The 25,624-nt window shown below is 40.2% G+C and overlaps 1 long non-coding RNA gene across 1 annotated transcript in view; it reads right to left on the bottom strand.

Moving 5' to 3' along the window:
* LOC134758375 (uncharacterized) overlaps window positions 1–25,624 on the bottom strand; it is a 1,115,837-nt gene that overhangs the window by 234,802 nt on the left and 855,411 nt on the right. The gene's annotated exons all lie outside the window — the stretch shown is intronic.

Raw genomic sequence — 25,624 nt, 5'->3', positions numbered from 1 at the left:
CAACCATGGAGAAAGACCTGAAATAAGACTTTACACAAAAATGAATCAGTTACAAATATGATCCATCCCTGAGGAAGGATAGGGTTTGAGGAGCCCATGGAAGCAAAGGCCCTAGTTGAAGGATTCTCCTATTACGTGGTATCTTACTTAGTCTGTTTTGTGCTGCTATAACAGAACACGTGAAACTGGGTAATTTGTTAAGGACAGACATTTATTTCTTATAGTTCTAGAGGCCAGGGACTCCAAGATCAAGGCACGGGCAGGTCTGATGCCTGGTGAGGGCCTAGTCTCCACTTCCGAGATGCCATCTTGAAGGCTGCGTGCGCCGAAGGGGAGGAATGCTGTTCCTCACAGGCCAGGAGGGTGGAAGAGCCAAGAAGCCCTTTTTAAAAGGCATGAAACCACCCAGGAAGGTGGCGCGTTCATGGCCCAATCACCTCTTAAAGCTCTCACATCTTAATACTGCCACAACGGCAATTAAATTTCAACATGAGATTTGAAGGGAACAAACATTTGAATGTTCAACCATAGCAGGTAGTATTTAGGCCGGGGGTGGGGACAGCCAGAAGTACAAGAGACAGGTAGCACAGTCGAAGAGGAAATAAACGGCAGAATTAAGATCCAGTCTGTCTCAAGACACAGGCATGTGGATGACAGATGTAACTACAGTAAACGCAGCTCCTTGGGGCTTCAATGACATATGGGATTCATGAGCAGGTATAGGAATTTATGGGCTCAGAAAGCTGAACTGAAAAGGGAAAAAGCAAACTGCGAATTATTGATTAAGTACTACGGACCATGTATTTTATCAAGTTCTTTATACATACATATTACATTTAATTTATAATGTTCTTATTTTATGGATGAGGGAAATAAAGATTTAAAAGGCTGAATGATTTCCCTAAAATGATACTGCAGGTTTGTAATGTTCACTGTTACCTGAAAATATCGGAGGGTGGCTTAGGGGAGGGACTCTGAATCCGGGTGGAATACCCTTATTTTACGGGGAAAGAGATGAGAAGATACTAGGCTATTCTTCCACAGATGGAGAGCTGGATAGGCAGAGAGTCAGGATTAGAAAGTTTATGTCAATATAAGTGTCATCAATACAAATTAGAGAAAGGAAATAAGGTGAGAAAAAGTTTAAACATGGAACCTTCTAACTCTATTGCTTCAGAATGAAGCCCCCATATTCCATCAAATTCCATAGCAGAGCTTTGCTAAGGGCCCGCTGCAGATGGGTGACATGTGCACTGAGATATTTATCCTCTCAGCCCTCATGGTGGAGGGAACAAATTTGTTGGGAGATATATATACACACACACACACACACACACACACACACACACACACACACAAGTGCACACACGACGTTTGTTTTTAAGGATCAGTTGAACGTTGAGAACATAGAAACTCTGAACAGAACCTCAGAACAGGAGCTAGTCTGCAGATTCTGCAAGGAAATTCTTCCCTGAGGACATGACCTTTCAGTGGGCACTTGAATGAAGGCAAAAGAATGGGGGCTCTGGGAGAAGGCTAGAGAGACTGGGAACTACAAGTAGAGTGAAGCCTGAGGCAAGGGGCTTCCACCGCAGGGAGGTAGAGGTGGCCAATGTGGTCTGCACTTTAAGAGGAGAGTCCCAAGCAGCACGTGGACGGGTCACAGGGGAGACTCGAGGGGGTGGAGGGGTGGTAACGGTTTTGTGTGAAGGTTAAAGGATTTGGGTTTTCATCCTAATAGGAATGGAAAGTCATTGAGTCAATGAAGGTAGGTAGGTTGTTGAAGCTTTTTCTTGGGGAAGGATGTTCATATGATCAGGTTTTCATTTGCAAATAACTCTGTGGAGCAAGTATGAGCATAGCAGAACTCTTGGGAGGCTGCTGCAGGTGCAGCTTTAGGCTGTATGACGGCAGCAGGGGCAGAGAGAAACAGATGATTATGAAGACCCATAGGAGGCTGGATGGAGGAGAATCAGGGGACGGGTGAGAGACAAAAATCCAGCAGAGTGAGGCAGGGAACTGGGGAGGGGTGAGAAAAGGCACCTGGAGTTTTCTCACATGCTGCCCCGGATATAGGCATATGGTCTGACCTCCTTTTTTTTCCTCCAGAAAGACAGGTTTCTGGCAATGTTGTCCAGGATGGAATCAAACTCCTGGGCTCAAGAGATCCTCCTGCCTCAGGCTCCTGAGTAGCTGGGACTACAGGTGCCTGCCACCACACCAGGCATCCACTTCTGACTTCTTTTGCCCCAAAGTTTTAGTTAAAGTGGTCTTTTTAATTCATTGTGACTACACCCAACACTCTCCACATCTCTATCCTAAATTTACTTCAACCACCTGGAATTGCCTTTCCCTCTGTATCTTCATTTCAACATCTTGTTTATTCTTTAAGTCTCAGATCAAATACCCTGCTTTTCATGAGATCATTCCTAATTTGAAGTAATTTCTCCTTCTGTGTATACCTTAACTTTAATGATCTGTGTATCTCGACACATATATTTATCACATTTTTTCTTGTGTTTATTATTTGTGTGTCTGTCTGCTTCCCCTTTAGGGCTGGATAGAGCAGATTTTATATTTTATCTGCAAACATCTACTAAAGTTATTTGCAAAAATCTACCAAAGTTTGCAAACCAGTTAGAATTGGACTGACAGTATTTTATTTTTACAATATAAATTTTGTATTATTTGTCAATTAATTCCACATAAAATCCAGATTTCTAGTTTCTCTGGGGAAACAAAGGCTTGGCCATCTTTTATTTCCCTCCTTCCCTTCCTTCCTTCCTTCCTTCCTTCCTTGGTTCCTCCCTCCCTCCTTTTCCCTCCCTCCGTCTCCTTCCTTCCTCCCTCCCTCCCTTCCTTCCTTCTTTTCTTTCTTTTTCTTTCTTTCTTTCTTTCCTTCTTTCTTTCTTTCTCTCTCTCTCTCCTTCCTGCCTTCCTCCTTCCCTTCGCCTCCCTCCGTATTTCTCCTTCCTTCCTTATCTTTCTTTTTCTTTCTTTCTTTCTCTTTCTTTTTCTTTCTTTCTTTCTTTTTCTTTCTTTTTCTTTCTCTCTCTTCTTCCTTCCTTCCTCTCTCTCTCTTTTTTCTTTCTTTCTTTCTTTCTTTCTTTCTTTCCTTTCTTTTTCTTTCTTTCTCTCCTTTTTTTTTTGGTTGAGATAGTAAGTCTCAGTCAGTTGTGCAGGCTGGAGTGCGGTGGCACAATAATAGCTCACTGCAGCGCTGACCTCCTGGCTCAAGCAATCCTCCCATCTCAGCCTCCCAAGTAGCTGGGACCACAGGCTCATGCCACCACACCTGGCTAATTTTTTTCATTTTTAATTTAAGGGACAAGGATCTCACTATGTTGCCCAGGCTGGTCTCAAACTCCTGGCCTCATGATTAAAGGCATGAGCCATGGTACCTAGACTCAAGCCATCTTTTGGAGTAGGTGCCTGCCCTCTGACCTCCATGCTCACTACTCCTTATTGTCTATTAATTCCCCTTACTGGCCTGGACCATGGAGGCATCTGAGTTTAAGGCACTGGTCTAGAAAGTCTTATTGAGTTTAACAAAATCTCATCAACAATAGTATGTTGAGCTCCTTAATTCAGGACTGATTGGTGAGGTCACCTCAGGTAAAATGCGTCCAATATCATTTCAAGGCCATTATTTCAGATTATTTGTGATGCCTTTAACTAGAGTGAGGGAAGTGGGTAGATATGCATCTAATACAACGGCTCTGTCCTTAGTCTAAACTTCAATTTCCAATATAAAGACATATAAATGTATGTGAGGAAGGAACAGAAAGCTGGATACATTCTTGATTGAATTAGCATTGCTTGCTTTGTTTGTAATTGTTTGGATATTTAGCAAGCATGGGAGGGGGAGTTGGGTTGTCACTGATGGAGATTGTGGCTGTAGACAATTGGGTCTAATTGAGTTAGTGTGGCTTACACAGCGGATATTGCTTCCTGGTTGGAATCTGGTGCAAGTGCATAAATAATCAATTTTAGTAATAGAAATGTGATGGTTAGAAATTCTCACTAACACATATGTGTAATGATGAAAAAAGGATATACCATTCTTAATCCCTTGTGCTCTAATGTTATAAAATAGCCTCTATTCTAATGATATGCTCATCCAGATGACTGAAATGTAGCATCGTTTGTTGGTAGATGAGAAAAGTAAAAATAAAACCCCACAAATGGAGTAAAATATCAGGAGGAATCAAAGTAATTTATTTGATATTACTGTGTATTAAGCACTTTTTCCTCCCTGCATAAAATGGAATTTAAGGTTTATAAATCACTTTTTGAATCATTGGGAATCTTGATGTTTTCTGAAAATGGAACTATAAAGAGTTGAAATGATAAAAATAGAGAGCTAAAGCACTTGACTGCTCACAAAGGTATAAACAGATAATTAAATTTGAAAGACGAAAAAAATCAACAAAATGTGAGTGCCTCACTGACAATACAGGGACAAGAGGAAAAGTGCATCAAGATAGTCTCAAAACTATATCAAAGGTTAATATATTTTTGAGTTTCTGATCACAGAAAATTTGAAATTTGCTTTCAAACTACAAACTAGTTATTTAAAAATAAATCATTCTGATTTCTGATCTAAAAGACCTATTTTTTTCTCTTCTCAGAATCTATTTCTTGGCTCTGAAAACAATGATCATGATAAGAAGTATTCTGTTACCAAGTCTTCTATGAACACAACACGTTTTATGGGCTACAGCGGATTCCATTGAGTGAAAAGTTATGGCAAAATCTTTATATCCTGTGAGGTTACATAATTCTTTCCGTAATGTCCTTGGCTGAAGACATTTATATAATTTGTCCTGCTCCAGCACCGTCTCTGAGTTCATCTCCCAGGAACACAATAGCCATAATAGTACCCATTATAGCTGCTATTCTTCTCAATTGTAAAGGCACAGTGAAATCGTGGGATGAAGCTGTGCCTTGATTGGCTGTTAAACTGCGATCAATGAAAAAGTATTTGTGCCATAATTTTACAACCAAGCAAGAACCGGCCATCCTGGTGGTAAATCAGCATGTACATACCATCAAAACTAAAGTGTCTCACTTGGATAACTGAACTGAATTTTCTTTAAGACAACAGGGTACAATAGAAGGTGCATTTTAAAAAAAATCTGCTTGGGCATTTTTCTGTCACCTGGTTAAAAAGAAATAACATATGAACAAGGACAAAGTTCAAATAAGAATGGTGACTTGCCTCTAAATTATAGCTTAGTTGCATCAAGTTATAAGGGAAAACCAATGCTCCTTTTAATCTAATAGGAAGTGAAAATGACAAACCTGCAGAAACCATTCTCAAGGGTCAGCAAACTTTTCCTCTAAAGGGCCAGGTAGTAAGTATTTTAGGCTTTGTGGGCCATATATGGTCATTGTTGCATATATATATATATATATATATATATATATATATATATAACAATTCTTTAAAAATGTAAAACCAGGCTTACAAAAGCAAGCCATGAGCCAGCCTTAGGGCTGCAGTTTGCAGACCCCAGATTTATATGAATGCTTATAGATATGAATTTTAATAAAAGTATAACACACATCTCTTTTGATCTCCTCTACATGGCCCCCTCCACCCTCCTCGGGTTCACCACCTGGAGAAATGAGCTGGAGAGTATTCTTAGTTTTTAGACCAGTGCTTGAAAACAGTAGCCAGGGCTATGTCTGTGAAGTATGGCTGGAAAATAAATGCAGGCAATACAATAGTACTTTTCCTATTGCACACATCTATAGACTTTCTTGGTTTTGCAGAACCTGTCACTGTTCATCTCCGTCTCTCAGACGTGTAAAGAGTCTTAGAGAAAACGAGCAAACAAACAAAAAACAGAAAAAATGAGCTTCCCAAAAGTCCACAAAAAAAGCCAAGAATCCTCAGTCCCAGACACACACATACACATGACCAGATAGTGCCTAATGCCTGCTTGCCAAGCCAGCCTGTCTACCATGATAATTGCTTCCTTGTCCAAAGGAGGGCTGTTTGAAGCTGTGCTTCACTGTGACTTTGAACTATTCCTTCTACCCTCTCAGGTGCTTCCCAACTCCCCATAACACAATTACTTGGTTATCTTGCTGTTATTTTTTCTTTGCCAGCAGTTACACTGCAACAGGTATTTTTCATGTTGTTCCACTGAGTTGCCCCGTTCTGGAAATGCCATCTTGCCTTTAACATTCAAGAAATACACTGGCATTTTATTCATAGTAAGAGTAATAACAGGTTACAGTTAGTAAGTACCTGTTCTAGCCTAGGTACTGTTCTCAGTGCTTAATATAAATAACTCATTTAATCCTCACAATGACCCTAAGAGGTGGGTACTACCATTATTTCCGTTTAACAGAAAAAGGAAGTGAGGGACAAGAGTCAAGCACCTGAACAACCAGGAGCAAGTCACCTGAACTGTTCCCTCTATAGGTAAGGAATTCTTTTTTTGAGATGGAGTCTTGCTCTGTTGCCCAGGCTGGAGTGCAGTGGTGCAATCTCGGCTCACTGCAACCTCCACCTCCCGGGTTCAAGCAGTTCTTCCACCTCAGCCTCCTGAGTAGCTGGGATTCCACGTGTCCGCCACCATGCCCAGCTAAATTTTTGCACTTTAAGTAGAGACAGGGTTTCACCATATTGGTCAGGCTGGTCTTGAACTCCTGGCCTCAGGTGATCCGCCTGCCTCGGCCTCCCAAAGTGCTGGGATTACAGGTGTGAGCCACCGTTCCCGGCCTAGGAATTCTTATTTCTTATTCCCATATGTCCAGTGTGTACTCTGGTTGGGTGGCTGTTCTTAGTATAATTGTTTTCGGAATAGTTTTGGCCATTTGTTCATCTGGTGACCATGGTTCAGTCTACGTAGAATACGCAGATATCCTGGTTAGGTCATTACATGGTTAGGAGTTTGCAAACACGTGGCTCCCATCTTGAATCTAGTCCTCATTACCATTATTGTTTTTAATAACAGTTGCAACACTGACAGTTATGTGTACTTCACAGGAAAATCTTAATTTCTGGCTCTTTTTTGAAGAACCAGAAGCTCTGGCAATCCTGGGTCTGCATTCTGGCACAGCGATAATTGGTTCCATCAGCCACCTTATTCTGGGCAACCGCTTTCCAGTTCGCCTGTCTCCACAGACCACTCTACTCATCCGCATTATCTGCCTAGCTCCCGAGGGCTTTTGAATTCCCACTTCCTAATAGACAGGCTGCTTCCGACTTGTTCACCCAAACAGAGCACATTGTATTGTGATTCTTCTGGAAAATGTATAGACCTAGTCAAAGATGCCGCACTAGAGCTTTAGATCCTTACAGTATAATTTAATAACCTCCCCATACTTTCCTTTGTACTCATCTATTATTATCCCAGGCATTTACCTGCTAAGAAAGTGTTTGGCGGTGTCTTAATGCGCTAGCCTCTTTCTGTTCCTTTGCAGTTTTGAATAGCTGTGTCAGCATTCTCAGTGCTTATATGACTTAGGTAATACATGTCTGCTGCTATTTTCTGGTATATTTTATAAAAGTTTATAAAAGTAATTGTCAGAAATGATCATGCTTTGATTAAATAAATATGCTATTGAGGAGTTAGGTACACAATTTAAATACGGCTTGAATAATTTGTTGGCATATCCGCCAACTTATTTCAGTAGCTTTAAATTATAGATACGTTTGTGGAAGCACCATCCTACTTTGCAAATTTGACAGCAATAGCTGTTTCCTGAATGCATTTGACATTATTTTCTACATTGTTTTATGCCAATCACATTTACTGCAAACTGCTTATTACTTCATTGCTGAAAATGGCAACATGTATTTATTTAGCTTTTTATTTTAGAATCAGCAGGCTATCACTCACTTTATTAATCAGATCCAACCTTGAGGATTACAGCCACTCGTTTCAGGTTTATCTAATTGCTGCTGCTCAAAAACTGAGAAATCAGTAATACAGTTATGTCATCTCCCTTGAGGAATTATTGTTTCTAAGGATATTACATTTGTTAGTGGGAAAAGGGAGCCTTCCAATGTATACATTATTTTTCCATAGAGAACAGTGCATAAGCGGCCGTCTACATTTTGCTTTAGGAGGTTACCCTTGTTAAAAGTCAGGCTGACATTTCTTTATGCATCACTTCTTTTTCTGGTTCTTACAATTTAGAAAGGTTTCCTTTTCTGGTATTTTCAGCCATCTCCCTGGCTCACACTGTTACATTTGTTATAAAATTAAAACTACATTTGTTAACTCACATACCATCGTTTTTATTAGCCCAGCAGAAAAGTCAATATTTCTAATTTGTTGCCTCTGGATTTATGCCAGTTTTGATGTATAATAACAGCCCAACAAGGCAACATAATATATACTAACCCAAATCTATAAAGAAGGGAAATGAAAGTCAAAGTAATAAAAAAACATTACTTGGGAACCAGAGATACGTGAAGCAAATCTGAAACAACAGTTACACCAGCCTGCATTGCTTTTTGACTGTTGAAAAGGAATATACCTTAAGACATATAGAATTTTAGAAGAGAAGGTATTCAGTCTTCTTTTCCTGTGGAACTCACAACGGTCTTTTCCTAAGCACCATGATGCTATCCCAGATGTACTAGTGGCAGCCCAATATAAAGTCAAGAAAGCTGGGCTCCCAGCCACTAGGGAGTCTGAGGGTGGATAATCACTTGAACACAGCAGGCAGAGGTTGCAGTGAGCTGAGATTGTAGCACTGCAGTCCAGCCTGGGTGACAGAGCAAGACTCCATCTCAAAAAAATAAAAAAAAATAAAAAAAAAATAAAATAAAGAAAAGAAAGAAAGCAAGAAAGCTGGGTTCCAACTTGTATGACCCAAGATGCATCTCTTAGCTGTGCCTCAGTTCCCTCGTTTGTAAAATAAGAGGTTGGTTGAGACTCAGTTCTTGTACTTATCAGTGTGTAAATTCTATGAGTTTGATTCTTAAGAGTAAAAAAGACAAAACTATACACACACACACACTTATTTTGAAATATGCGTTGACATGTCCTTTTCAAGAGAAGAAGAAAAATAGGCAAGAAAGAGAATAAATAATGATAAAAGACAGAACAGTGAGAACTGCTGAAAAATGTAGATTCTATCATCCATTCCCCCCACTTCATTCCTGAACCATAAATGTCACCAGAGAAAATAGAGAAAGCTGGTTCCAAATTTATTATCATAGTCAGAAAACACAGGTAGGGTTATCGCCTCACAGGTTCCTTCCTCTTTTCCTGTCACATTATTGTCAAGGCGACGTTAAGGTCGTGCCAGGCAGAAGCCCCCACATTAGAAAGCCATGCACGGCAACAACAGAACCTATTTTCATCCAGTTTTTAGTAGTCTCATTCACTGAAAATAAATAATCACTGCGAAGCCTATGGGGATGAGTCGAAACACATATTCAGACACTTCAGCTATGAAGTGTCCTCTTTCTTGGGCTCAAGTCCTTCTGCCAGTTTTACTTGTTAATGCCTATGAATTAAATACAAAGTCACGGCTTATAGACAACATAGTGAGGAAAGATGGGGCAGTGTTAGAGTTAAATATATACACATTCATGTATATGTTTTGCTGAAGGACTGAATTCGTTATACCTATAGAGCCTACCATACTAAATCAAAAACAACCAGAGGAAAAAGGAGAGGAAGGAGAAGGTGTGTCAGCTTGGATCAGAGAGCAAGGAGACAATGGTCTCGGGAGCCCTACCTGGAGTCCAAGGCCCCTTCTCTGTTCTCCTGAGGTGTCCCTTTTGCCATTATGTGTTGGCCCTTTTTTGTTGCCTGCAGTTCAATACTGAAAGCAATGTTGACCATGGTGAGCAGTAGGGGTCATGTTATCAGTAGCAAGGTAAGCTTCATAGACTTCTTTTAGGATTGAGAGGAAGGGAGCAGTTAAAAAAAAAAGGAAAAAAAAAGATAAAAAAAAAACCCTCCATTTTACAAAGAAAAACCCCTATGTACAAAGAAAAGGGGAGGGAGCATATTTTGAGATAGTAAAACTTTGTGGACTGGGCACCACGTGGGCCCTGGACTGGGGAGGGGCTCACACTCTGGCCTGTGGGCCTCCCTCTTTGCCGTCTGAAATAAACTCACCCACAACATGGAAACAGCACAACGTCCAAAAATCATTGCCCGAGAATACAAAAGGCAGTTTCTAGACTTGCTCTGACATGACGTAAGAATTTTCTGAGATGTAAAAGTGGATGCATATATCTGGGTAGGATGAAATGAACGTGGTGATGCAACACCACCCTTTGGAAGGAAGGATACATTTCTTAGTTGAGGTTGTCCGCCTTATGGAACGTCAGTGTTCTGGACGGGTTCCAAACTGCTCATACTCTTGTTTCATGAACTCGCTCCTACTGAGTGTATAGGCTGCTTCATAGGTGATCATCTGTCTCACCCCCATGGTCAAGTAATGACGTCATCTGCTGATTAATTCTACTTTGCCTCTCATGTGTGGGCCCCACCCCTCCCCTTCCTGGGGCTCATCCTCTAGTGCAGATGCTCATGTCCCTGCCTCTGGCATAACCCTGGCCATCTGTGCTGCGCCCTCTGCCTTGAAGATCTTCAGGCCACTCTCCACATGCCTAAATGCTATCCCACTTTCAAGGGCAGAATCCTCAAAGACCATCTCATTGGTTATTCCTGCTGAACTCCCAGCTGAAAGTAACCATTCCCCCACTGAACATCACAAACTTTTCTTTGAGCTTTTCCAGCAGTATGTGTCCCTTTCTTCTTGTATAATTCATGAATGTGCCCTCTAGTGAGGACAGGGCACTTGTCGGATTTGCTGTGATTGGGTCTGAGACCTAGTGGCTGTCTAATACACTTTTGATGAATAAATGAAGGAATCGATGACTATAAGGAACATAGGTGACAATAAGAAGTTTGAACTGTTATATTTATTACTATTACGCTCCTCCTCCTTGATTCTGTACCTTGGTTGCTGGCAGCTGCAGCCCATTACAACAACCATAAAACATTTCTGACATTTCTGATGCCACTGTTTATTCTGTAGCCCATATCCAATCAATTGCCAAATACTCAGATATATTCCGTCCCCTTTCCTTCCCATACTCAGGCCTCTAGCCTTTCTTGTCTGGATACTACAGTGACTCCCTACTGAGTCTCTCTGCTTCTGTGCTTTGCCCATTGGAGTCATTTTCTGCCTAGGTACCAGAGACATCTATCTAAAACACAAATCTAACCCAGGTCATATCCAGGTTATACTTCCCCATGGATTCCCATCATGTAAAGGTATTTTTACATGGCATATAATATCCTCTTTGGCACCTTGTCTACCTCTCCAGGTTTAGCTCCAACGTCTCTTCCTTTCCCACGTGCCATGCTATTTATTACCTTGATATTTTTCTCAATTATTGTCTTTTATCAGTTGGGAAAATATTTGTTTTTACCATTGGCACAACCAAATTACATCAGCCACTTGGTGATAGTTCAGTAGTTCAGCAACTGGTATTGATCATACCTTGAAAGAGTTGACTGAATGCAACATATCACATCAGTCTTCATTTAGGCCAAAGTTGCTATGGACTGAATGTTTACATCCCCTGAAATTCATATATTGAAGCCCAAATAACCAATAAGATTGTATTAGGAGGTGGGGCCTTTGGGGAGTAATTAGGTCATAAGGGTGGGGCCCTTGTGAACAGGATTAGTGCCTTTATAAGAAGAGACACAGGGGAGATGATCTCTGTCTCTGTCATGTTAGTATACACCAATAAGGTGTCTGTCTGTACACCAGGAAAGGGATCTTCACGGAGAACCATGTCAGCCAGCACCTTGATGTTGGGCTTCCCAGCCTGGAGAACTGTGAGACATAAATTTCTGTTATTTAAACCACTCAGTGTAGGAAACTTTTGTGATAGCAGCCTGAACTGACCAAGATAAAAGACATCCATCTAAAACACAAATCTGAATATTCAGAGACATAGAAATAACCTACAGCAAGCATGCAAGAGTAGAAATGACTCTGCCTAAATAAACTATCAGAATAGCCAACTATACAAGGGATTGCAGGCTATTGTTAGTGTAGGTGTTAACTATAGAACAGTTTCCCAATCCGAATTACTTTGCAAACTGGTAGGTGAATTTCTTCTGTGAATTCCTGGACTGATGCAGCTGGGATTTGGAGTGGAGTGGAGAAGCACAGCCTGTGAAAAAAGTGCTCTGAAGTAACTTGAGACCACTTGCAAATTACTGGAGATTATTTAAGGTTTTGGTTCCTGAAATGAATCCTAAGTGTGATTTTCTTACATCTACTAAATTTCTTTGATCCAACTCGACCTAGACAGAACTAAAATGTTCTTCAAAATAGTACATAATAAAAGTAATAAAAAGTGCTATACACACACACACACACACACACAGACACAGGGATATCATTCAGCCTTAAAAAAGAAGGAAATGCCTTAAAAAAGAAGGAAATGCCATTATTTGAGACATGAATGAACCTGGAGGACAGTATGTTAAGTGAAATAAGCCAGGCAAAGAAAAACAAATACTGCAGGATCTCACTTGTATGTGGAATCTAAAAAAGTCAAATTCATAGAATAGAGAGTAGAATGGCGGTTGCCAGGGGCTGGGATGTGGGACATGTAGGAAGATGTTGGTCAAATTGTGCAAAGTTTCAGTTGCACAGAATGAATAAATTTCTGGAGATCTAATGCACAGCGTGGTGACTACAGTTAATAATAATCTATTGCACCTTGAAATTTGCCAAGAGAGCAGATCTTAACTGTTCTCACCACACACATACACACACACACAATCACAAGGATAACTATGTGACGTGATGGAGATGTTAATTAGTTTGACTGTGGTAATGACTTTGCAGTGTATATATATATATAGTGTACACCATAAAAATATGTAATTTTTATCTGTCAAATATACTTCAGTAAAGCTGGGGGGAAAATAAAAACAGTGACTTAAGATATGTAAACTATAATAACAGAGAAAGGGAGTGGAGTGCTAAAGATGTTGCTAAGCTTGTTTTTAATGCTTGTTTTGTACTTATCTTAAATCAAAATGTTTTTGGATGTTGCCAGGTGTTATTAATGTGGAAACACTAAAACAATAGGAGGTATATAAAGTAATAAAAAAGGACTATAGGACCAGCCCTAATCATAATCTAAATAATGGGAAATACAATAAAACAAATGAACTGAAAACACTGAAAAATACTCAACAGCATTCCAGTTGAAAGAGGCAAGTATTACATTTGCTAAAATGATATGAGCTTTTCTTGATTCAGATACTCATGCAAGCACAGCATTTTCTTCTTTGTATGTATGGGAAAGCCAGCCCTTTTGAGAGTTAGAATAGCTTTCAAGACTCCTGATTTAAATTTCAAACTCTTGATCATAGCTGGGGAGCAAAGGTTTTCATCTTGGAATTGGAAATTGAGTTCTTTAGCTCTATACCAAGTGATAATATTAAGCATTTTGTTGTATCCACCATGCAAGCCAAGTTCCCTACTGTGCCTTCAAAGCCACAGTGAATGAACCATATTTGGATTTGCTTATCAGGAAGGGACATTTAGAAAGACAATGCACTTGTCCTGCGAGACTGAGACTCCTGATGCTTTTAGATAGGCCTGTGGAGAGCTGCAAAATGGGCCCTAAAATCAGGCTGACATGGTCGCTTAACAAGCCTCAGCATGCTCTGTGGGCTCAGCGAGTTTGTGGTGTCACCCACAGGGCTGCTGATGGCAGCCATCATAATTAGAACACATGAATCAAAAACACCAGGTGAAGATTTTTCCTTAGAAGAAAGAAAAGGCAGATGGAGGGAATTACCATGGCCTTTGACTATTAAGCTCTTTCATGCAGCTGGATCGCCGGCCAGCCCTGGATGCATGAATGAGTCTAGCGCAGTTTACAGAAGTCTCACCCTTCCTGCTACCAAGCTTCAAAGGGGCAAGGAGAGCAGAACATCTCTTCCTTGTCAATTCATTGGAAGAAGTAAAATCTTAGCGTCTCTCCCAACATTTGGTAAAACAGGTAACAGTGTTTGTCTTAATTTATTTTTTTAATATGGAAAATGACTTGGCAATCTTTTCCAGGAAAAAAAAAAAACGTCTATAACTTCAAGGGCTATGACCTTGAAAGAGATTTGCTGAACTTTAATATGACTGGATTTTTTCCAACCTTTATGGGCTCTTGATTTGAAAATCTCCCTAACAAAAGCTCTGCCAGGAAAGCTGTTATTACAGAGATGCTGCTCAATAGGGAGAAGTGGGTTAATTGCAAGCTCTCCAGTAAAATAAAGGAGGGTTTTGAAAACAAGTGCAAATTTGACAAAATGTATTGCATTGCTGCTGTGGAAAAAAACTGTGAGGGAGAAACATTAGAAATGGCAAAATGTCTAAAATAAATAGATGCTACAAAACCTGTTGGAAGAGGCTATTCGAGATTTCAGATTACTCATAAATAATTGCCCATCTGACCTTGATATGAATACAGAAATCCATTAGCAATCAAATTTTCAAACGTAATTGTATACTAAAAAATACGTATTTTTTTCCCTATGAATCTATGTTGACAGGACCTAGTTTAATACCACAATGTAGACTTATTTACGTTTTTATCTTCTTTTCCGGTATATTGCTTTTGAGATTAAGCGTAATTCATGATGAAGAGCTTAACAGTAAATTGTGAATTTGTTCAGAGAATTTCCTTATAACATTCTATGACTTTCATGAAAATTTAACTTCCATTTTTGAGCCAAAATAAAAGCTTCAAAATACACAAGAATGTTTATGTTTTCCTATTTACAAGCAGTCGAGATATTTTTCTTCTAAGAAAGTTAATCTTAAGGATATTCCCCTGAGCTTAACAATTTTAAGAGAAAAATCACGCTGTATTGTTACATTGTGACTTCACTTACAACAATATCATTTAATACAATGTCAATGGATTTGGATTATTTTGAAAGGAAGACTTGATACTATGTGAATGGGTTTATTATAGGTAAGCCAAAATGCAGTCGGAAACTCAGAAACACTTATCATGTAGACTAATAGGAATCTACTGAATCCATCAAAGAAATTAGAGAGAAAATTGCATTTCTGTTCACATGTCCTAAGAGTGGCTGTCCCTGGAGGACACATGCCTTAATTTTGCCTATTAAATAAATGAATATTCTTGAGAATCCACAGAGTCAGGCAAAAACAACACAGTGTCCGTTGCCTACTTTTGTTTTGGTACTAGTCAAAGTAGACATTTCTCTGTCTGATTTGAGCTTCATTTGGAAGCAATTAACTATTTTATATGAGATATAATAAGGGTCTCCAGTGCAGGGACCACAGTTACCTGCATCAGTTGTTTAGGACTTAATTAGTAAAATCACGTTCACATTCAACATAGCTCTGATGGTAACCAGTTCCTTACTGCCGAATGCTGTTTCGTCTCTCATTTCTTAAAATGTGCTGGGCTGGTGAAAAGAATCTGGGGTTAAGAGTAGGCTAAAATTACCAATTACTTTTATTCTTATATTACTTTCCTGAGATTTATATTTGATCCTCAAAATGTCCAGAAACCACAATAAATAAAATTCTTCACACTTTGTTTACAAACACTACCCCAGATGTTCAACTTTATCTTCATGTTTCATTTTATAAAATTACGATTTGTATTTTTGTGTAAAATTTAATTTTTGTTGTTATGATTAAAGCAAAGCAGGCTAGAGACTTCAAACATGATTTAAAGTCTATTATTTCATTGTAGGAAAAATAAGAGGCATTTAAAGAAGTCATAAAATGTATTATATAAATGCGGCAATTGAAACAATAAATACCCCCCCACAAAAGAGACCAGAACTTGAGTAGCTGCACGGCCCGGTGTTTCTCCAGACCACTATGCTGAAGACATTGCCTGGTCCAGGGTGATTTGCCCACCAAGCAAATTATCTAGCCCCTGAGCTTTAAAAACAGCTCATTCCAGTTTGACTCCGTTCTCAGGGAAACTGGTTCACTCCTTTCTGAGGGTTTCCAGTGTATTCTGTACATGCCCCATGAAAGCATTCATCATATGGCCCGTAATCATCTTTTACACAGTTTTGCCCACAACTAGACTCTCAGTTGCTGGAGTATGGGGGCCAGGTTTCTTTGTACTTGAACCCTAGGACTAAGTAGGGGATCTGGCACAAAGTAAGTAGGCAAAGGTAAGCAGAGGTAACTTGCCTCTAAATATCACCAGAAATTTCCACTGAGGAAGATTCTCAGTGAGGGCCAAAGATGGCCTCCATTTCCTCTCTCTGTAAGCAGATATTAAGAAGAATACCGTCCAGTTTAGAGCCATTTCTTGGTACTGAATGCCTCTGGATGTTTACTTGTCCTTGCCTAAAAAATGTTGAGAATTAACTAAGAAAGCCTTATTCTTCTGGGTCTAGATTGAAATGTCTGTGATGGGATGGATAGGTTTCCTTCCATTATCTTCACTTTATTTTTTGTTTTTTTCCACTCATAAGCAGTAACTTTTCTATTTCTATTCTCTTTTCTATTCTTAAAGACAGAAGTTACACTTTGCAGCTTAGACTTCTTGACTCTAACCATGCAAGAAACTTAACAAATAATGATAACTGATAATACACACAGTGCAATTAATTGTTGTTAGCGTTCGCTTTTAAAAAGCAGCTCATTGCAGACACAATCTTGAAAAAGTTTTCAGGAACAATGTTCTATTTAGTGTTCAGCAAATCAAATTGTTTTTGTGTGATTGGAGAAAAGTGAGCCACTTCTTATACCATCTCTAAAAGAAAAAACAATTTTTTCTCTCTCTACTGCCACACTCAGTGCAGAACCCACGTGGGGCCAGATGTGTAAGGGTCTTTCCACACACACCAAGCAATCCTCCGGGGGCCACCAGCCAGCTATGCCGTACTTCAATTCAATTCTGACACTATCTACCTGAGGTAGGGTCAGAGTGCTCAGGTGGGGCTCAGTCCCACAAGACTGCACCCTACTTCTGATGCCAACTTTCAGAAGTAGATTGTCACATACACTTCTGACCCACCCACTGTAAATTGCACTCCATGACCCCATTCTTAGGTTCCATTAATTTGCTGGGCTGGCTCACAGAACTCAGGGAAACACTTACATTGACTGGTTTGGCATAATGAAGAATACTACAAAGGATATGGATGATGTGCCAGGTGAAGGGATGTGTAGGGCATAGGACATGGTACCGGGGAGGGGCTGGCATGCCATCCTCCCAGCACTTCCATGTTTTCAGCAACCTGGAAGCTCGGCAAACACACCTCCTCCTCCTGTTCAGCAACCGAAAAGCACATCTCCTTGTCTAAGACTTTGTATAGAGCTTGATCTCCAGCCCTGACCCTGCATCTCCTGGAGGTTGGTAGGCGGGGCTGAAAATCCCAACCCTGAAATCCTATAACTGCTTGGTCTTTCTGGTCACCAGCTCCATCTGAGTCTAGCTGGGGTGCCCAGTCTAAGTCCTTCATGAGCATAAACTTAGGTGTTACAAAGGGGGCTCTAGTGGCTCACGCCTGTAATCACAGCACTTTGGGAGGCTGAAGTGGGTGGATAACGTGAGGTCAGGAGTTCAAGACCAGCCTGGCCAACATGGCGAAACCCCATCTCTACTAAAAATACAAAAATTAGCTGGGCATGGTGGTGCATGCCTGTAATCCCAGCTACTCAGGAGGCTGAGGCAGGAGAATTGCTTGAACCCTGGAGGTGGAGGTTGCAGTGAGCCAAGATCACGCCATTGCACTCTAGCCTGGGTGACAGAGTAAGACTCCATCTCAAAAAAATAAAATAAAATAAAATAAAATAAAATAAAATAAAATAAAATAAATAAAGGGGGCTCTTTATAAATAACAGAAGACACTCCTATCACTCAGAAAATTCTAAGGACTTTAGAAGCTCTGTGACAAGAACTGGGGCAAAGACCAAATGTGTATCATATTAATTGCCGTCTTAGTGCAGTGGCTAGCATGTCAGTTTCATATTCCACATTATACCATTACCACCTAGCCAGTATCCCAACAGCGTTCAGGCCTTGCCTCTACACCTAAACACCAAAATTAGCAATGGTTGGAGTTTGCCGGAAATGGAGCTGGTGGCTTTAATTGTGCTACATGCTATGCAGGTATGGGATAGTCAAAATTAAAAGATAGGGCCAGGCACAGTGGCTCATGCCTGTAACCTTAACACTTTGGAAAGCTGAGACGGAGGGATTGCTTGAGGCCAACAGCTTGAGACCAGCCTGGGCAAGATAGTGAAACCTCCTTTCTACAAAAAGTTAAAAAATTAGCTAAGCATGGTGCTGTGTGCCTGTAGTATAGTCCTAACAACTTTGGCAGCTGAGACAGGAAGATCGCTCGAGCGATTCCAGGCTTCAGAGAGCTCTGATTATACTACTGCACTCCAGCCTGGGCAACAGAGCGAGACCCTGTCTCTAAAAAAACAAAAAGAAAAATGAGAAGATGGGAGACACTTTCCGCACTGTACCTAGAAAGTACAGCGGTGGGCTACATTGTGTGGGTTTCCATCCTGGCTCCTCTGCTGACTGACTGTGTTTCCTCGGGCAAATTTCCCATTCAGAAAATTGGAGTATTAATGGGAACCTATCTCATCAGGTTGTTGTGAAGATTTAATAAGGAGCAGATGTAAAGTGCTTGGCATCTAGCAAGAGCTATTTAAGTGGTTACCTTGATCATGAGGAAGAAAAGAAAAGATCTACCATTCATAACGTTCTGTTCTTAGTCCCCAGCAGAGTGCTAGGTACTTAATATATATTACTAGTCATAATCATCCAAGATCAGAGGCAAATAAGGGATGATGATAATCATCATCAGAGGGTGGTAAAGATTCAGATTTAGATCTAAGCAGCTCCCCAGTTAGTGCTTTCTTTAATTTAAGGGTGTTAACAGTGAAACCAAACTCCATAAAATATTTTACAGAGGTTTATTCTGAACCAATATGATAAGTGACCATGGCCCAGAAAAAACACAAACCCAAGAAGGCTTGGGTAAGTGATCTCGAAGTGGCTGGATTACAGTTTGGCTTTGTATATTATTATTACGATTTTTGACACAAGGTCTCACTTTGTGGAGTATAGTGGTGCAATCTCAGCTTACTACAGCCTTGACCTCTGGGGATCAAGTTCCGCCTCAGTCTCCTGAGTTGTGTGGACTACAGGTGCCCACTACCACGCTTGGCTAGGTTTTATACATTTTAAGAAGGCAGGAGTTACAAGCAAAGACAAATCAACACGTGGAAGGTATACATTAGTTCTGCCCAAAAAGGCAAGACATCTTGAAACAGGGTTTATAGGTAATAGGTGGATTCAGAGAGGCTTTAATTTGCAATTGGTTAAAATAGTGAGGCTCGGTCTAAAATTTGGAATCAGCAGAAAGGAATGTTAAGGATGGATGGGCCGGGTGTAGTGGCTCACGCTTGTAATCTCAGCACTTTGGGAGGCAGAGGTGGGCAGATCACCTGAGGTCAGGAGTTTGAGACCAGTCTGGCCAACATGGTGAAACCTCATCTCTACTAAAAATATGAAAAAATTAGCTGGGCGTGGTGGCGTGCACCTGTAATTCCAGCTACTCAGGAGGGTGAGCAGGGGAATTGCTTGAACCAGGGAGGTGGAGGTTGCAGTAAGCTGAGATGGCGCCATTGCCCTCCAGCCTGGGTGACAGAGTGAGACTCCGTCTCAAAAAAAAAAAAAAAAGATGGATGTAGCAAGATGATGATGGCCTGCAGGTGAAACTCAGCCCTTGCCTGGCACGGCCTTAGGTCTTGTTTATCATTTGGTATCTTAATTGCCACAAAGAGTCTGTTCTGTCAGTCTTATGATCTCTATTTTAATATTGATGCTGGTCTTATTGTGCCGAAAATTCAAACCAGAGGGGGTGGAACAAGGCATGTCCGGCCTCCTTTCCAGTCATGGCTGGGAATTCAGTTATTAAGGTTTTTCTTAAAACCTTGATGAAGAAGGGATCTGCCAGGCAGTGAGGTGCTTAGGGTTTTATTTTTAGTTTACAAAGGGGATATGAGAGAGTGCCACAGGGCAAAGATCATTCTTACTTGTTCCAACATTCCTTAATACCTAGAGAGCCCTTTCTGGTCAGATGAAAGGAGAGTTATCCCCGTGTGCTTTTGTTATGTCTTATGGTTGTCACAAGGTTCTGTTGGGGCTCAGCAAGCTCTACCCCCAAACACTGACACTTTGACATGCTGAGAGGCCGCAGAACCTTCTTCAGGATCAAGATCCCTGACCATTGCCTTGTCCCCCACCAAGTGCTGGGAGCGACTCCCTATGGAATTTTCCTATCTGACCATGAAAGCTACTTTCCAGGAAAAAAAAAAAAAAGTGATTGTCTTAAACACTCTCCCTAGTTCCCTAGAGATCTCATCAAATAACCAGGAAAGATCAACCACCAGAGAAGAGACTGGCAGTCCTCATCTCGCCACACAGACTTTGCGTCTGTTCTTCTGAGGGCAACTCCAGGAGATTGCCTGGGGGACTTCATCTGCATCTTGGTTTCTGTGCGGCTCCATCCCTCACCCCTCACCCCTCATCCCTCACCTTCTTTAGTGTCTGCCTCCCACCTCGTGGGTCCACCCATTTCTCCACCAAGAAGAGAGTATTTAGGTATCAACCATCGGGCCCCCCTCTGAGCTCATATTTTGTATGACTCCTGTGCACATGTATGTGCATGAATACATTTTGTGTGTCTTATCTCCTATGAATCTGCCTTTTGCTAGATTTTCAGTGAACCTTCAGAGGGTGAAGGGGATGTTTTCCTTCGGCCTTTACAGGACAATGCCTTTTTGGTACCACATAACGGTACAAAGAGTGTCACATTTGCGTAGGTAACTGTTTGAAGTCTGTAAATCCCAAAGTTAATAATTACTATCAGATTGTTTTTTCTCTTAGATGGGATTTTTCTGAGAATTCAACTGGTGTAGCATTTTCCTCCTTATGCTTCTGATGGTTTGGCTTGCGTATGGAATCACAGAAATGATGTGATAAGATCAGATATAATTTTTTCCTTACAGCCCAGAGTCACTTCATATCTTTCATGGCATTAGCTTATATTCAGGCATTGTTTCATGTATATGCGGTGATATTTAAGTCACGCTTGTTAAGGCAAATTGTTGCTCCACTCCCACATTAAGACACTGTGAGACTATTCTGCTTTACTTAGAAACAAAAAGTGTGTGTGTTTGTGTGTGTGTTGTGTGTGTGTGTGTGTGTGTGACAAGACAGAAAAAGAGAGAGATACAGGATGAGTATCCCTTATCTGAAATACTTGGGAACTACAGGTGTGTCAGATTTCATTTTTCAGTGGTGGGGGTTGGGGGGAGGCAGATTTTGGAATATTTGCATTATACTCACTAGCTAAGCATCTCAAATCTGAAAATTAGGAATTTGAAATGCTCCAGTGACCACTTCCTTTGAGCTTTATATTGGTGCTCAGAAAGTTTCCGATTTTGAAGCATTTTGGATTTTGGATTTTCGGAATAGGGATACTCAACATGTATATGCACATACATACTAATTATGGTAATACGTGTCAATTCAAGGCCAAATCTGAACCACACTTTTTAGGGATGCCACAGTTGGCTTGCCTCTTTTGGGTCCTGAGCCAATGGGAGGCAAGCTCAGAAGAGCACGAGGAGACCGTGTGAAAGTAGCTGTGGCTTTCTGGGGCAGGCAGGGCTTCGCTCCGACCACAGGCCTGAACACAAGATTACCATTCCACCCTTCCTGATTTCATTTATTAAGCTTTCTAAGATGCCTCCTGTAGCCTCAGATAAACAAATCTGTATGTTATCATCTATCTATGCATCTGCTTATTCTTGTTCTCCTGCCTGGTCGCCTACCATTCAAAGTATCATCTCCCGGCTCCAACTTCACACATGTGCCTTCATTCACCATTCAGCTCAGAACTCACTCTCCCCTTAAGCCTTTTCTAAATCCTCTTAGCTCTTGTCACTCAGCACTTAGGCACACCCTCCCTGCATTCCCATACTCATTTTATGCTTTGTCATGAAGAGTTAGGAATACTCTTAGTTGTATTTTTCTTAAATCATTTCAGAAGTGTATGTCATTTCTCCAGCCACATTTTACGTTTCTAAAAGCCAGGTGATAGATTTTAAGTCTGTCTTAAAATAACTTATCTCTCACTCCTTAGGTCCCATTATGTTACTCCTTTCACACTCAACAGTAAGTGTTCGCTGAATAAAGATAAAAATGGTGAGGGGGCAATACAGTAGAGAGTATATATATTTTCTGAATCATGAATTATCACATTGGGATGATTGTCCCTTGGTTTGAAATAATACAGTCCTCGTGAGAAATGAGCAGAAAGAGTTTATCTGAAATGAGAAAAAGGAAATTCTCCCGTGAAAACAATTTTTTTGAGAGATTAAAAATTCAAATGAATTTGATGCTTGGGAATTCACAGGGGAGAATAATTTGAAAGGACAAAACACAGTTGGAAAGGCTAGAATAACTATAAATAAAAACACAACAGAGAGAAAATCAAACCTGGAAACTATTCACCAATCTCACTTATGAATATAAAATGGAGAAACTATAAATAAAATTCTAGGAAATTAAATACAATAATATATTTTTAAAAATTATTATTGAGTATGTTTTATTGTAGGAATACAGACAATATAAATTAAGATATTTTATTAATATAGCATATCGAGGAGAGCAGAGATAAAATCACATGTTCATTTTCATAGATACTGAAAAACTCTTTGGTAGAACTTGTCACTCATATGTGATTCAAATAAAAACAAAAATTCGACAAACATAAAGAAGAAATATTGCTTAAATAACAAAGGGCATGTGTCAGAAAACAATTCACTTAGTGGTTAAAAAAAAAACAACAAATGACTCATTTCCATTTAGAGTAAAGAATAAGACAAGAATGTCATTATTGCAGCTATTTTTCTTTGTTGTTTTGGATGTCCTAGCCAGAGCAATAGAATGAGAAAAGTAAATTTGAAGTGCAAATGTTGAAACATAGTACGTAAAATCACCCTTCAGAAAACGCTACAAGTTTATACTTAAAGAGTCATGTGGCTTTGGGAGGCCAAGGCTGGAGGACTGCTTGAAGCCAGGAGTTCAAGACCTGCCTGGGCAACACAGTGAGACCTGCATCTCTTCAAAAAGTAAAAAATTTAGCTGAGAATAGTGGTGCTCACTTATAATCCTAGCGACTCTGGAGGCTGAGGCTTGAGGGGCATCACTTGAGCTCAGGAGGTCAAGGCTGTAGCAGTGAGCTATGACTGTGCCACTGCACTCTCGCCTGGACAACAGAGGGAGGCCCTGTCTCTAAAAGATTCCAAACCAAACCAAACCACAACAAAACAGGCAAGATAAAGCTACATATTTTTGGTTCAGAAAATTCAATATTTCTTTCCAATTAATATAAAAATTAAATGCAATTCCGATAAAATTTTCATGGAACTTTTAGGATGGGAATAAAGAGAAAATGATTCTGAAACACATCTAGAAGAGGAGCTACGTGCTAATAGCCTTGAAAAGAGAAAATAATGCGAACATTTGGGGAGAAATTTTTCAAGCAGATTTGACAATGAATTTTACATACACACAGCAAATAGAATGGTGAGGTATTGTCACCAGAATTGGCAGAATACAGAAGAAAACAAAGCAGTCAGAGGAAAAAGATACAGAGACAGGCACCTGGCATAGGGTTAAGAATATATAAGCACCCAATACAGGAGCACCCAGATTCATAAAGCAAGTCCTTAGAGACCTACAAAGAGACTTAGACTCCCACACATTAATAATGGGAGACTTTAACACCCCACTGTCAACATTAGACAGATCAACGAGACAGAAACTTAACAAGGATATCCAGGAATTGAATTCAGCTCTGTACCAAGCAGACCTAATAGACATCTACAGACCTCTCCACCCCAAATCAACAGAATATACATTCTTCTCAGCACCACATCACACTTATTCCAAAATTGACCACATAGTTGGAAGTAAAGCACTCCTCAGCAAATGTAAAAGAACAGAAATTATAACAAACTGTCTCTCAGACCACAGTGCAATCAAACTAGAACTCAGGATTAAGAAACTCACTCAAAACTGCTCAACTACATGGAAACTGAACAACCTGCTCCTGAATGACTACTGGGTACATAACGAAATGAAGGCAGAAATAAAGATGTTCTTTGAAACCAATGAGAACACAGACACAACACACCAGAATCTCTGAGACACATTTAAAGCAGTGTGTAGAGGGAAATTTATAGCACTAAATGCCTGCAAGAAAAAGGAGGAAAGATCTAAAATTGACACCCTAATGTCACAATTAAAAGAACTAGAGAAGCAAGAGCAAACACATTCAAAAGCTAGCAGAAGGCAAGAAATAACTAAGATCAGAGAAGAACTGAAGGAGATACAGATACAAAAAAACCTTCAAAAAATCAATGAATCCAGGAGCTGGTTTTTTGAAAAGATCAACACAATTGATAGACTGCTAGCAAGACTAATAAAGAAGAAAAGAGAGAAGAATCAAATAAACACAATAAAAATGATAAAGAGGATATCACCACCGATCCCACAGAAACACGAACTACCATCAGAGAATACTATAAACAACTATATGCAAATAAACTAGAGAATCTAGAAGAAATGGATAAACTCCTTGACACATACACCCTCCCAAGACTAAGCCAGGAAGAAGTTGAATCCCTGAATAAACCAATAACAGGCTCTGAAATTGAGGCAATCATTAATAGCCTACCAACCAAAAAAAGTCCAGGGCCAGACAGATTCACAGCCAAATTCTACCAGAGGTACAAGGAGGAACTGGTACCATTCCTTCTGAAACTATTCCGATCAACAGAAAAAGAGGGAATCCTCCCTAACTCATTTTATGAGGCCAGCATCATCCTGATACCAAAGCCTGGCAGAGACACAACAAAAAAAGAGAATTTTAGACCAATATCCCTGATGAACATCAATGCAAAAATCCTCAATAAAATACTGGCAAACCGAATGCAGCAGCACATCAAAAAGCTTATCCACCATGATCAAGTGGGCTTCATCCCTAGGATGCAAGGCTGGTTCAATATACGCAAATCAGTAAATGTAATCCAGCATATAAACAGAACCAAAGACGAAAACCACGTGGTTATCTCAATAGATGCAGAAAAAGCCTTTGACAAAATTCAACAGCCCTTCATGCTAAAAACTCTCAATAAATTAGGTATTGATGGGATGTATCTCAAAATAATAAGAGCTATTTATGACAAAGCCACAGCCAATATCATACAGAATAGGCAAAAACTGGAAGCAGTCCCTTTGAAAACTGGCACAAGACAGGGATGCCCTCTCTCACCACTCCTATTCAACATAGCGTTGGAAGTTCTGGCCAGGGCAATCAGACACGAGAAAGAAATAAAGGGTACTCAATTAGGAAAAGAGGAAGTCAAATTGTCCCTGTTTGCAGATGACATGATTGTATATTTAGAAAACCCCATCGTCTCAGCCCCAAATCTCTTTAAGCTGACAAGCAACTTCAGCAAAGTCTCAGGATACATAAGCAATGTGCAAAAATCACAA

The sequence above is a fragment of the Gorilla gorilla genome, chromosome 3 (genome assembly GCF_029281585.2).
Source record: "Gorilla gorilla gorilla isolate KB3781 chromosome 3, NHGRI_mGorGor1-v2.1_pri, whole genome shotgun sequence".
Lineage (NCBI taxonomy): Eukaryota > Metazoa > Chordata > Mammalia > Primates > Hominidae > Gorilla > Gorilla gorilla.
The sequence above is the reverse complement of the archived record's forward strand: the minus strand, read 5'-3'. Positions and strand labels throughout refer to the sequence as shown.